This window comes from Moschus berezovskii, chromosome 24 (genome assembly GCF_049115385.1).
Source record: "Moschus berezovskii isolate FMDL1 chromosome 24, NW_MosBer_1.0, whole genome shotgun sequence".
Classification (NCBI taxonomy): domain Eukaryota; kingdom Metazoa; phylum Chordata; class Mammalia; order Artiodactyla; family Moschidae; genus Moschus; species Moschus berezovskii.
This window is the reverse complement of record NC_142483.1, coordinates 47,691,984-47,703,343: the sequence shown is the minus strand read 5'-3', so window position 1 is coordinate 47,703,343 and position 11,360 is coordinate 47,691,984. Positions and strand designations below refer to the sequence as shown.

Here is an 11,360-nt window from a genome sequence, read left to right as displayed (position 1 = left end):
ATAGTGAGAGTGTTAATAAGTAGAAAAAAGACTGGGGAGGGCATACATCTTCCTGCATCAACTCTTACTTCTTTGGGGGGAAGGGGGCACTGTGTGTCAAAGTGAACTTTAATCTCATCCAAAGTGTTTTGATTTAACGTTTCAAAGGAGAATGCATGTCTCTATAATTTGTACAATTAACTTTTAAATTAAAAAATTAAAAAACGGATGGTTGGGTTTTTGAGACAGAAGAAGAAATATATGTCCTCCTGGGTGACACCCACACCACCATCGCCAGTAGATTTAAAGCATCTTGCTCCATGAGCCAAAAACCCCACACCAGTCTTCTCTAAACATTGATGTGTGCTCATGTGCTCAGTCACTAAGTCGTGTCCAACTCTTTGTGACCATCTGGACTGTAGCCCTCCAGGCTCCTATGTCCGTGGGATTTTTCAGGCAAGAATATTGGAGTGGATTGCCATTTCCTCCTCCAGTAGATCTTCCTGACCCAGGGATTGAACCTGAATCTCCTGAGTCTCCTGCATTGCAAGGGTATTCGTTTTTTGCTAAACCATCGGGGAAGCCTTAGATCTCAATACTGAACTCATTTGAGGGAGTGCAGAGGGACTGAGAGCTCAGACTGGATGAAAGAAGTTTTTAAAAATAAGAGAAAGGTAAACCTCCTTGGAAGGAAAGTTATGACCAACCTAGACAGCATATTCAAAAGCAAAGACATTACTTTGCCAACCAAGGTCCGTCTAGTCAAGGCTGTGGTTTTTCCTGCGGTCATGTATGGATGTGAGAGTTGGACTGTGAAGAAAGCTGATCACTGAAGAATTGATGCTTTTGAACTGTGGTGCTGGAGAAGACTCTTGAGAGTCCCTTGGATTGCAAGGAGATCTAACCAGTCCATTCTAAAGGAGTGTTCATTGGAAGGACTGATGCTAAAGCTGAAACTCCAATACTTTGGCCACCTCATGCGAAGAGTTGACTCACTGGAAAAGACTCTGATGCTGGGTGGGATTGGGGGCAGGAGGAGACGGGGATGACAGAGAATGAGATGGCTGGATGGCATCACCGACTTGATGGACGTGAGTTTGAGTGAACTCCGGGAGTTGGTGATGGACAGGGAGGCCTGGCGTGCTGTGATTCATGGGATTGCAAAGAGTCAGACGACTGATCTGATCTGAACTGAACTGAAACCTAGTGAGTCTCTCTCAACCTCTCTCTGAGGTACGCCTGCAGGCAACCTTAGTGACTTCAGCTGGGCAGAAGTGGGGGAAGGAAGTGGGAGTCTAGCCTTTCTCCCTCTTCTCCTAGAGGCAGCCTCTCCCCAAAGCAGGGAGCAGCACTGTGCCTGGTGGAACGTGGTGAGACAGTCAACACACCAGCTTGAGCAAGATCAAAAGCGCCCTCAGATGACTTTGGGGGACTTTATCACACTGAAAAGAAGGTGAGGGAAGTTGACTGGTCTTGAAATTGTTTTTTAATGGTTTGATTTCACGGTCTTCTTGTTACTTAAGCACCATTCATCTTCCTTCAAATCTCTAGCCAGGGCTTCACAGGGCTTGGCAGCTCAATTTCCTCTCAGCCTACCAGAAGGGTCCACCGGTCACTTATCTAAGCAAAGCACATTGGGAGCCATTAGAACTTGCGCCACCCGGCAGAGAGAAATCAAGGCCGCCTCACCATGTGAGACTCAGGTGAGCTGATCCCTTCTTCCCATCCCTCCCTGACTGCCCCCATGTAGACTGGTTGGAAACACGAGGGAGAGGGAGTCAGGCAAAGGAAGACCATGTTTTCTGTCTTTTCAAGTCCTTTGAGCGGCACGTCTAAGCAGCAGTGGCAGAGAAATCACGGCATTAGGTAGAAGGCTGATGTTTCTATCAGGACCCAGCTGTGTTTAATCCTTGAAACTGGCCAGAAAGCTATGGACTCTGCTGCTGCTGCTGCTGCTAAGTCGCTTCAGTTGTGTCCGACTCTGCGACCCCATAGACGGCAGCCCACCAGACTCCCCCGTCCCTGGGACTCTCCAGGCAAGCACACTGGAGTGGGTTGCCATTTCCTTCTCCAATGTGTGAAAGTGAAAAGTGAAAGTGAAGGCGTTCAGTCGTGTCCGACTCTTCGCGACCCCATGGACTGCAGCCTACCAGGCTCCTCTGTCCATGGGATTTCCCAGCAAGAGTGCTGGAGTGGGGTGCCATCGCCTTCTCCAACGGACTCTGCTAAGATCAGTTAAAGATCAAGAAAAGGAGATGTCACAGAGCACAGCAATGAGTAACGAAAAAACTGTCTTGTCTTTCTGTCTCTACCACACTGAGTGCTCCCAATGAACCACTTACATTTGGATGCTCTTCGCTGACCTATTTTCCCTAATCCTTTGGAGCCATTCGCAGCTAATTTTTCTGTATCCTTTTACTGACAAGTAACAAAACCAGAGCTCTCGGTTTCTCTCACTGCTTTGCCTGTATCTCCTTGGCGCATCCTCTCCTACAGCAGACAGGCTTTCTCTGGGTGGCTGAGAATTAGACCACCTTCTTCTTCAACTTCAACTCCTTTCTGATCCATAACCCCTGATTGGTCTTGTTTGGGTCACATGATCCCCCAGTAAGGGGTCAGAGTCTCGTGACTGTCATATCCCGTCCCAGGTCATGTGTTCGGGGTTGGGGATGTGCAAGTGCCCAGAGTAAGGCTGGGGCATGCTGGAAACAAAGTACTGCAGAGGGCTCACGTGACGCTCGGGGCATCTGCAGTAAACACCGCTTCCATTCGGATGTCTTGGAATTCCTGTCTGTCTACTTACTTTTAGATTTATTTGTTGTTGTTCAGTCGCTCAGTCGTGTCCAACTCTTTGCGACGCCATGGACTTTGCACGCCAGGCTTCCCTGTCCTTCACTATCTCCCGGAATTTACCCAAACTCATGTCCATTGAGTCGGTGATGCCATCCAACCATCTCATCCTCTGTCACCCCCTTCTCCTCCTGCCCTCAATCTTTCCCAGCATCAGGGTCTTTCCCAGTGAGTCAACTCTTCGCATCAGGTGGCCCAAGGATTGAAACTTCGGATCTATTTCCTTATTTCCTTTTGGCTGTGCTGGGTGTTCATTGCTGTGCTTGGGCTTTCTCTTTGTGGCAAGCAGGGGCTACTCTTCCTTGCGGTGTGTGGGCTTCTCATTGCAGTGGCTTCTCTTGTCGTGAAGCACAGGCTCTAGACCTGAGGGCTTCAGTAGTTGCAGCGCGTGGGCTCAGGAGTTGTGGCGCATAAACTTGGCTGCTCCACGTCATGTGGGCCCTTCCGGGATCAGGGATTGAACCAGTGTCCCTTGAGTTGTGAGGTGGGTTGTTATTCACTGTACCACCAGAGAAGCCCTCCACTCACTTTTAAAAGATAGTTTAAATCTTGTGAGAGTTTTAAAAGCCCCTTTTAACAGAATCAGGTGATTATGAAACAAAATAAAAATGACTGATAGAAATGTCCATATTTTAGCTTCCTCTTCCCTAAAAGTTATAAAGGCCCATTTGTTTAAAAAAAAAACAAAAACACCTCTTGCCTTTTTCTTTCTTTTAACAATAGCCAGGGCTCTTAGAAAAGATTAATTCTCTTTTTCAGTGAAATTTTGCAGTTATTCATATTTTAAAATATTTGGAAATTTTAAATAAGTCATATTCCAATATCTAACCAGGACATTAAAAAGAATCAATTGCACTTCAATCCATCCCATACCCCCCAGAGACCTCGGGTTTGGTCTTTAGTTCAAGGTGCGTGCATGCTCAGTCCCTCAGTCATGTCGGAATCTTTATGACCCCACAGACTTCAGCCAGCCAGCCTCCTCTGTCCATGAGATTTTTCCAGGCAAGAATACTGGAATGGGTTGCCATTTCCTCCTCGAGTTCGTTTAAGGTAGCAAAGATTAACTACTAGAACTTCAGGAACTTTAGAGATGTACAGAATAGCATGTTGCTAAACATCCCTCTTGCTTGTTGCAAGACTGATCTCAAAGCTGTATTCTCTCTGACTGGCCACCCATTCCAACCTGAGTGGAACCGATCACGTCCACTTCTGTGCCCTCCCATTGTTCTGAAGTCCACCAGTCATAACAGGAAGACCGTCATGGTGGGGCTGATGGGGGCCATGTTTGTTAATCTTGCCCTTCCTTCCAGGCTGTGGTTTCTTAGGTTTGTGTCTGAATCACCTCTGTGTTCTCTGCATGCATCTGAGGGTGTGGCACAGTGGTGTTCTCGGGATGGATGGATGGATGGATGGAAGGATGGAAGGATGGACGGATGGGTGATGAAATTCCTCTTGATGTTGAGGGGGTAGGTGATTCACGAGTATGGGAGCCTAAGGATGTGCTCGTGATTCAGGCTGTTTTGATGTGGCATTTCCACAAGACTTATAATCAGTGAGTTAATGATGATAAGTGAGAAGATAACATCCCTGACTACAGAGGACCCCCTGGTCAATCTTGAGCCTCAGGTAGATTCTCAAGGAGCCTGAGTCACTTTGTCCATCTCTGCTTGACTTGGTTGTACAGGGCCCTGCCTCTTCCCTCGGTAGCCATGGACCGCACCCTCAGTACTCACCTGTGAGCTGCCACCAGGCATGAGTGCCACTCCTGCCCCCTCCTCTGCCAGAGCAGAGGCTCCTGGAGCTGGCATGCGGCCCCCGCGGTAGTGCCGAGCCTTGGGGAATGCTGCCCTCCTGTCTCCTGCTGACAGCCAGGGCTCTGCAGAGCCTCAGAGGCGAGAAAGCAAAGCTCCCCAGAGGCCCAGTGCTCCCTGGCAGGCATCCCCGGGGATCCAGGGCAGGCAGAGGATTGTGTCTGGGCTGGCTTCCTTCCCACTTGATGGTGGCTCTGAGCAGGGGATTGGGAGAGGGTGGGATGCCATGTGCCAGTGTGAGCCCAGAGGAGGGCTCCCCTGAGACTGCTCTGCTCCGCAGCCCTGCATGGAATCTTTGCATTGCTTCTCTAAGTTCTCTAGAAGCAGCGGTCCCCTCCTCGTCCCCAGAGGTAGGCAGTGCCCAGCCGTGTTGAGGCTCTGCTGATTTGTAACTCCGCTGGGTAGATGTCAGAGGCATGGTTGTGGCTCACCTGAGTTTTCTCTCCCTGGGCAGCTCATCCCCACTGCAGATCTTACCTCGCTCCAAGCCTACATCTTCAGGGAGGAGCTGTCCTGGGGGCCTCGCACAAGCACCCCAAAGACTGTCCCAAAGCTCATCTTCCTCCACCCCTGGTCTTCACGCTCCCTTGGGCAGTGCTATGTTCCAGCGGGAACCGTGATGGCCGCCCTCCTCACAAAGTACGGCTGATGCTTTCCCCCACCCCCAACAAACTTTAAACTTTTTATTTTGTATTGGGGTATAGCCAATTATCAAGGGTGTGATAGTTTCAGGTGAACAGAGAAGGGACTCGGCCATACGTACGCGTCTATCCATTCTCCGCAAAACCCCCTCCCGTCCAGACTGCCACATAACACTGTGATGCTACCTCTTGACCCACTGAGACCCGTCCTCGCCTCACTCCCTCCTCCCTCCATCCCCATTGCCCTCTTTGGTCTAGGTGGGTCACCTCTTGTCTGGCTGGGGAGTCCGCTATGGTCTCCCCCACCCGCTGGCTCCTGCCTGACTCCATGGCCAGACGTCTACCTGTCGGTGTGCAATGTTTTCCCTGGGGATTTTCCAGAAACGTAGTTTTGATCCTATCACCCTCCTGCTCCAAGTCTTTGGAAGGTTTGCCCGAGTTCTCTGAAAACTCCACAAGTTCCTCTGTGCTGGGCAGAAGGTCTTATTGAAATGTGGTCCCTCCTTTCCTCTCGAGTTCACCTCCGCTCAGTCAAATCCCAGGGAGCAGGGTCGTTAGGCAGAACATTCACAGGGAGAGCAGTAACTTCTGGGCCCACAGCTCCACCCGTTTTAAAGGTCATCCAGCCAGACGCTGCCATCCGTGTCAGGGAGGCCAGTCAGAGTGGAAGGCTCCTCGCTGCCGCTGTAAAGGGCAACAAACAGCACGTGCCCCAAGCCCCTGCTCATACACCCCTCAGGAGAGCACCTTTCAGGATTCCAGGCTCACAGGAAAGTCCTCTCTTTCTCCTTCGCCCAATCTGAGTAACGGAGTAATGACTGATGTTCACTAAGCTCCGACTGTATGATCCAGGTACCAGGCTGTGCCTGGTCCCATTTGATCTTCGCAGCACCCCTATAAGGCAGTACGGTCATTACCCTCATTTTACAGCGGACCTGTTGGAGTCCCAGAAGTCAAGTTGCTTGCTCCGAGTCACACAGACGGGGAGTGGCAGAGCTGGGATATGGAACCGTGGGTGTGGCCTACACCACTGGGCCAATGGTATTTCTTGGTTTCAGAAGCCAAAGCTCTTCCAGGTGCAGAGTGCGGAGGGTGCTCCACAGTGTGGCTTTTATTCTTGCGTGTGTACTTGTAGCACGTGTGAGGAGCAGCTGGTTTGGCATCTCCTCTGCCCCCTTTGAGGATGTAGGCGTCCTATTGAAGAGATTCAGAAATATCTTGGTGGTGAGTTGCAGCTTGGCCCACTGGAAGAATTTGTCTTGACCAAATCTGGGGAGAAAAAGAGGAAGCTCTACTTGTCATTGTTCAGTAGCTCAGTCGTGTCTGACTCTTTGTGACCCCGTGGACTGCAGCACGCCAGGCTTCCCTGTCCATCACCAGCTCCTGGAGCCTGCTCAAACTCATGTCCATCAAGTTGGTGATGTCATCCAACCCTCTCATCCTCTGTCACCCTCTTCTCCTATCCTGAATCTTTCCCAGCATCAGGGTCTTTTCTAATGAATTGGCTCATCAGGTGGCCAAAGTATTGGAGCTTCAGCATCAGTCCTTCCAGTGAACATTCAGGGTTGATTTCCTTTAGGATTGCTCTGTTTGGTCAGTCTGATCTCAGAGACTGCAGGCAAGGAATCTCAGTTCAGAAAATCACCTCCCACATGCCCAGAAATGAATTCGATTGTGAATTTATGGCCACTGCCAGGGTTCCACCAGGGGCGGGAAAGAGTGTGTTCCACATCTCAGGGATGGCAGCTGAGATGTGGGATCCTGTATCTTCCCCTTCAATGTGAAGAAAGCCTCGTCATCTCCTCAGGACAATAGGAGGTGAGACCAGAGCCCAAAGGATGCTGCACAAGGAAGTTGCGGGAAGGATCGAGTTGGAAGTGCTGTGTTAGACGTGAAGACCGGCACGTGGGAGCAGAGGTGAGATTTCCTAGACGCAAGTGATGCCTTAAAAGGGGAATCTCTCCAGCTGCCTATCTCATCTTCGGGGCTCTTCTTTGTCTGTCTGGCTTCAGATTTAAGGTCAGTGGAAACACACAGCACAGGTTATTCAGAAACTACCTCTAAGGCCACGGCTGCTTCCTTCACAGTGAACACATGGAGTCTGACCCGCGTTATTCTCCCATCCTGGGCAGCCCAGAGGAGTCGGGATTGAGGACTTGGGATGTGCAGGAGTGGACCCCGACTGTGGGGCGTCCGTGCGCAGTGACTGTGTATTCCTGACTTTGCAGAGAACGCCTCTCCCCCAAGATTTGCGACTTCATTTTGTTTAATGCTTTCTGTCAAAATTCTAGGAAGCCATAGTGACGAATGGGTAGTACGGATAGGGGCAGAATGCACTTGTGGATACAGCCCAGATGAAGGCTTAAAGGGCAGAAGCCCTTGATCAGAAGTGTCTACTGAGCACCTGCCATGTATGCGTGCTAAGTCGCTTCAGTCATGTCTGACTCTCTGCGATCCTATTAACTGTAACCCTCCAGGCTCCTCTGTCTGTGGGATTCTCCAGGAAAGAATTCTGGAGTGGGTTTCCATGCCCTCCTCCTGACCAAGGGTCAAACCCGTGGTTCTTATGTCTTCTGCATTGGCGGGTGGGTTCTTTACCACTAGCACCACCCGGGAAGCCCTTGCCCTCCTCGTTTATTCCCAGGGAGGCAGAGGTCAGAGCCACACCCCTTTAAAGGACGTTGAAGGCTCTAGCAATGCCTGCCCTCCCTGGGAGGATGAACTTTGGCAGTCCTTCCAACTGGGGGGCAGAGAACAGCGTCTCAGAGGAGCCCCAGTTCATGCCAACCCCTCCCCATCCAGTAGTAAAGCTTCAGAAAAACCAGCCCTCGAGCTAACCCAGGGTGGGGAGAGTCCAGGCACAGCTCTTTTATTCTTTCCTGTCTAAACCCTGTGTGTCCTCAAGGGTAAGACATGATTCTGACCCTGCTGATGGCTGCCCAACCTCATCCCTCTGACACCACGGTGTTCTCCCCACAGGCCACCTGGAAAATGAAAGTGTTAGTCACTCAGTCGTGTCCGACTCCTTGCGACCCCATGGACTGTAGCCCGCCAGGCTCCTCTGTCCATGGCAAGAACACTAGAGCAGGTTGCCATTCCCTTCTCCAGGTGATCTTCCAACCCAGGGATCGAACCCAGGTCTCCTACACTGCAGTCAGATTCTTTACTGCCTGAGCCACCAGGGAAGCCTCCAGGCCACCCGGAACCTCCTCCAAAACAGCTGAAAAGCCCCGCCTTGAGGAGCTTGGTGTCCACCGCAGGCCCTCCTCCCATTTCCACTTTGTCTACCCCAGTCTCTCCTTTGAAATAAATGTATTCAATCTGAAGGTACAAAATGGATGAAACAGTTGTTTTTAAATGCTGATTTCATGCCCCTCCCAAAGGCACTCTTTTGTTCTCCTGTTTAATTTTTACATCGCATCGGCAATAACAAACTCTAGGGTGGGTGCATCAAAGGAAACTGATAATTGCTAACTGTACATTTTATTTGGTTCATTACTTTGTTAACACCTGATTCTGAAAAATACTCCCTCTGAACGGGCTGGAAGCGGCATAAAAATTATTAGCAACAAAGAGATCCTTTTTTTGCATAGAAATAGGTTTATTACCTGCCACCTGCAGTGAGTGTGTGAGATTGGCTTTGTGGCAGCCAGCAACATTCAGCAAGCACCTTTCCACCTGCCTCCAGGTAAACAAACGTCTTATGACCTAAGGGTTATAACCTAAGGGTTCTGTTTTGCTTTGCAGACATGTACCCATGTCCTGGGTTGGGATTCCAGGTGGGTGGGAAATAGTAGAGTACCAGGGACATGGGGTTGAAAAGTACGCTTGGGGCAGCCCCAAGAAGGCAGTAAGGTATAGGAGGTCCTAAGAGTTAGCTGAGGGGGAGCACACTGGGAAACCAGCGAATCACTGAGTGTGTGCAATTCATTCCACATTTATGAGAGAGTGTTAGTTGCTCAGTTGTGTCTGACACTTTAAGATCCCATGGACTGTAGCCTGCCAGGCCCCTCTGTCCGTGGAATTCTCCAGGCAGGAATACTAGAGTGGGTTGCCATTTCCTTCTCCAGGGGATCTTCCCGACCCAGGGATCGGATCTGGATCTTCCCACGTTGCAGGTGGATTCTTTACCATCTGAGCCATCAGTACTTCCTACGTGCAAGGTCAGCAGCGGAATTCCAAGGTATGTAAGTAGTGGGTGGTGGATACACCTGGATGCCTCCTAACATCTTTACATTCCCTTCCTGTGTTTGGGGAAATTCCCTGGCTCATGATTGCACATTCTGACCCCTCCCTTCCCACCCCCACCAATGCCTCCTTAAGAGAGAAGCTATTTAGAATGCCTCTTGCTTCTCAGGCACAGGTAAGAGACAGCCTTCACTGCCGTGACACCCACTGGAGACATTGATTGGGAAGCTAATGTCATAAAGACATGGAACCCATTCTGCTGAGCATAGCGGCCAAGTAGCCAGCTAGCTCCCAGTGACTAACTAAGGTTCCAAATCGCATCCAAGCCCCACACTCAGGTACGTGAATGTTATGTTTGTATCCAGGGATGTCTTCTATTTGTGGTAGAATCTGGCCACTGTTCTATGCTACCTGGCATTCAGCTTTGTTCCTCTGGACCTCTCAGAATCTCTGGGTTGTTGATATACCTGAACAAAGGCATTTTCTGCTGAAACTGGCTCAAATGGGTTTCTGACGTTTGCATCTGGGAACCCATGTACTCATGGCTCTATACACTGCAAATGTCAGATGCCCAAAGGGCATTTGTTGGTTGTGAAACCTAAAACCCCCAGGAGTCTGTAGTCTCAGATATGGTCGGATAGGGGCTAGGACTAGCTGCATAATTTGCAAAATAAAATAAAACTGCTAGTTGTTCCATTCGTGTCCGAGTGTGACCCCAGGACGGTAGCCCGCCGGGCTCCTTTGTCCATGGAATTCTCCAGGCAAGAATACCCAGGAGTGGGTTGCCATTTCCTACCCTAAACGATCTTCTTGACCCAGGGATTAAACCCACACCTCTCATATCTCCTGCACTGGCAGGTGACTTCTTTACTACAGCCACCAGGGAAGCCCAGGTAATTTGCAAGGCCCAGCACAAAATGAAAGTTCAAGACCTTTTTCCAGAGAGTGCTGAGAATTTCAAGATGACAGTGTAAGAGCATGAGACCAGGTACAGGGTCCTTCTAAGCGCAGAGCTCTTTGCGACAGCACAGACGGCATGCCCATACCGCTGGCTCTGCTCCAGGACGCCTGCGGCTTTCCTATCCTCCCTCTTAGTTCTGTCAAGTCCCATCTGACCTGTTGCCTGCCCACGCACTCCAGTGCTCCAGAGGGGAAGGCTGGATTCCCACAGTTAAGGCTCAGAGCCCAGTTGTATCCGCAGCGTGTCCAGGCACGCTTACCACCATTGCACTGATGGGCCCGGTATGCAGACTGTGGTCTTAGCTCGGGCTCCCAGCCTCTGCAGGGAGGATGGGTGTGCGGGGGATTTCTAGAGGACATGCTCCCAGGAGAGACCTGTGGGGAAGCAGGGAAGGGGAGGAGGTGAAACAAAGGTGGGATCCCTCACAGAGGCCCTCGGAGGGGCTCCAGAACATGAGTGATGCCTCAGAGTTGTCTGCACCTGAGACAGGGAGGCTGGCTTTTCAACACTCCCTGGGTGTACCCCGCAGGCATTGATTAAGGGCCACGCCCCGTGTGGGTGGGCACATGTCTTCCCAGACTTTCTGTACACATGGACAGCGTAGGCCCCCCTAGACTGAGGAACAGCATCTGTAAAAGACATGCAAGGGCTTACTCCTGGAGGTCAACACTCAAGGGAGGGGTCCTGGAGTGGTACAGGAAGTCTAGAACCCTGGATTTAAGGACATTCCAGAGTCCTGACCCTACCTGAAGTGGCCCTGAGAAAATGCTGAAGTGAGAGACCCCACATTTCCACTGGGAATGTTCGTGCCAGGGAGTCAGGAAATACCAGGTGACGGGCCAGTAGGGACTAGAAGACCATGCATACTACCCTAACATTTAAAAAATTAATCTTAGGCTACCTAAGTAATGCAAAACTCAGATTCCCTCT

The 11,360-nt window shown here is 50.5% G+C and overlaps 1 long non-coding RNA gene across 1 annotated transcript; it reads left to right on the top strand.

Moving 5' to 3' along the window:
• Window positions 1-1,643: 1,643 nt before the first annotated feature.
• Window positions 1,644-8,560, top strand: LOC148774057 (uncharacterized). Its single transcript, XR_016036172.1, has 3 exons — window positions 1,644-1,682; window positions 7,089-7,198; window positions 8,390-8,560. It is a non-coding gene; the product is annotated as an uncharacterized LOC148774057 (long non-coding RNA).
• The last annotated feature ends 2,800 nt before the right edge of the window (window positions 8,561-11,360 follow it).